Here is a 3,309-nt window from a genome sequence, read left to right as displayed (position 1 = left end):
CCTAAAAGAATCCCATTAAGGACAAAGTCTGTATTTCTCAAATTCTTTCCAAGATCACCTACCAGCCCAAACCCTGAGGTTAAGGATCAGCTTTATGTGTCAGCTAGGTTATAGGCCCCAGATAGTCAATCAAACGTTGATATTTTGTAGATGTGACTAAAGCCCACAATCCATTGACTGAGTGACAGGGGTCATGCTGGATAATGTGACTGAGCCGGATCCATCAGCTGAAGAGTCCCAGGCGCAGAGTGAGGCTTCCCTGAGGGAGGGGATTCTGCTCTAGGCTGCAGCTTGGGCTGGGCCGAGAGTTCCAGCTGGCCCTCCTGACAGAGATCTGCCCTGTGGATCTCGGACTTGCCCAGTTCCCCACAACTGTGTAAACTAGTCCTGCAATAACTCTCTGAGTAGATGTCTCCTGATTCTGCTTCTTTGGTTCCAACACCCTCTTACTGAGATGCCTCACAATTCTCCAAAGTGAGTGTCTCCCTCACTGCGATGACACAACACCAGCTGGTTCACCCACAGGTGTGCTCCCGGTGGCCTTTGGCTGGGGGCATTGACTGCACCCCATTAGGCTGTTGTGAGGAATATACACATACTGCACTTGGAATGAATTCCTAGGACTCCTTAAATATACCTGTCATGCTTTAATATCAGTCCTATTTTATCAGGAGGACCCTGCAGCAGAGAGGTGAGGTGCCCAGGCTCACACAGCTGGTAAGTGGCAGAGATAAAATGTCACGAGGCAAGCCATGAGGCCTTGGTGGAGAGGGGTCTCCTTCTCTGTGGATTCAGAATCCAGTGTCCTCAAATAATTAGGATAGATATTTGAATCTGCAGATAGCCTTATCATTTTGGGGGGGTAAGAGCTTGTACTTGAGCCAGCTGGCATGACTCAGTGGTTGAACAGCAACCTATGAACCAAGAGGTCACAGTTCCATTTCCAGTCAGGACACATGCCGGGTTGTGGGGTGTACAGGAGGCAGCCAATTAATGATTCTCTCTCATCATTGATGTTTCTATCTTTCCTTACCCTTCCTCTTTGAAATAAGTAAAAATATATTAAAAAAGAAAGAAAGAGCTTCCACTTGAGAGGTGCTCCATTTACTGGGTAGTACCTCCTTTCTCACAGTAAATCACATTTTCCCACGCTTTTCCCTGGACCCAGACTTACCTGCCCTGTACCTTGAAAGTGCTCAAGATCTCGACAAATGAATGAAATCTTTCTTCCTGGTGCTCAAAAAGTTCACCTATTAATAGAACAGGTTTGTGTTTTGTTTTTGTTTTTTGTTTTTTTAAAAACTCAACTTAAATTAGGAAGTTAGGGTGTTAAACATGCAAGATCAGAATTGTATCTTGAATGAGGAGTTGAAGGTCCAGCCTCAGATGTCACATTCTGTGGGTCGAGCGAAAGTCAAAGATCCTACTGTTAGTAACTAAGAAATGGGGGAGGAGCTCTGTCCCTAAACCCAACTGTCTCTCCTCCTCTCCTCCTCCTTCTCCAGGTGTCACACAAAAAACTGGTCCAGTTGCTTCTGATTTCAGATCATAGTTTTAAGATAAAGTAAAATTATTAGTGAATTAGATTCAGGTAGAGAAATGGTGCACCATTTGGACAAAAAACTAATTTGTTACCTTTGTCTAATAAGAAATTAAAGGCCCTTGTATAAATCAATGGTGGAAATAAAATTTAGAGTTTAAAATATCACTTTACCAAACAATTTCCTTTAAAAGTACTGATTTACATGCTATTTATTTAATAATTAAAATTGTCAATATAATGTGGTGTGCCATTATAATTTATATCATTTGAGAGCCTTCTAAGAAATTATTTAGACAGTTCATTTTAATTAAATTTGTAACAGTCTCTAAAAACCTGTATATTTTCAAATTCTTTAGTTCTGACTTCCAGCTTCTTTGCCCTGATACAGCCCTGCTTATGAAGCATTGGAGCTTCTACTCCAAAGGCCAAGACCTCCACCACCGCAGTCGTTAAAGATGCTTCACAACAAGGCAGAGCCCAGAGAAGCAAAGAACAGGGAAGATGGGCTTTGTAATCAAATAACCAAGTACTCAGACTGCTTCTGATTTCATCTGCTGCATCAGCCTGGGCAAATCCTTAAAATACAGGAGGCTTAGGGTTCTTTCCTATAAACGGGGTGAAAACTATGCATGATAGTTACTACTATGCCATGACGTTACGAGTATAATTTTTACAAATTATGAGGCTTGAATACAGTAAGTACAGTGCCTGGCATATGGCAAGTACTCCCAGATGAGAACTACTATGTAATAACAAATATCAATAAAGATAATGGTATGAGTACATCATGCCTAGGCCAGTGACAGCCCATAAGTTCTCCCTTTTGCATTGGGCCTCCTCCCTGTGGCAGTCATGCCTGTGGCCACAGGAGCCTTGGAAATCACCCGGAAATGGGGTTTCTTTGAAGAGGGTGGCAACAGGAGGATGTTTCCATGTAACAATCTACCCCCAAATTGAATGTTTTTCTCCTGGTTCTATAAGAGTAAAGTGTGCTGGGCCCACTCGGGCAGTCTTCATGCTGTGGGCTAGGCTCAGGTGCCCTCAGATGGGTTCCCTCACAGGTCTGTGGCCTCAAGTGGTTCAGCTGGAACTGCCGGGCCTCCCTCAATGTGGGCTTGCTGTCCAGCAGGCTGACTGAGGCTCATGCAGAAGGTGCTGGAAGGCTCCCTGGTGTAGGGCCTCTTAAGCCTAACCTAGAACCCACAGCATTGCTTCCACTCTCCTGTTAGTCAAAGCAAGTTCCGCACCAGCTCAGACCAGGAGGTCCTTAACAGACTGCATTTCTTGAAATAACGCGCTGCAAAGTATTCGTGGCTGTTTTTGCAATTTGCACAGGGTTCTCTGGTTTTTGAGTGGATGTAAATGGGTTTGGTGTGTGAGAATCGGAGTGCCTCCGTATTTGGCATGGATCTTACTCGCCTTTCTGTTTCTTTTCTTTTTTTTTAAATCCATATAAAGAAGTTTATTAATATTCTGATATCTCTTATAATGACTGATTTGAAGTCTTTTTTTAAAATTAAATCTTTATTGTTCAGATTATTACAGTTGTTCCTCTTTTTCCCCACATAGCTCCCCTCCACCCAATTCCCCTCCCACCCTCTGCATTTACTACCTCCCCTCACTACTGTCCTCATCCATCGATGTACGATTTTTGTCCAGTCTCTCCCCACACCCCCAACACCCCTTTCCCCCAAAAAATATTGAGTTCACACCTTTCTATGCCCCTGATTCTATTATATTCACCAGTTTATTCTGTTCATCAGATT

This window comes from Myotis davidii, unplaced genomic scaffold (genome assembly GCF_000327345.1).
Source record: "Myotis davidii unplaced genomic scaffold, ASM32734v1 scaffold1408, whole genome shotgun sequence".
NCBI classification, from domain to species: Eukaryota; Metazoa; Chordata; class Mammalia; order Chiroptera; family Vespertilionidae; genus Myotis; species Myotis davidii.
The sequence above is the reverse complement of the archived record's forward strand: the minus strand, read 5'-3'. Positions refer to the sequence as shown.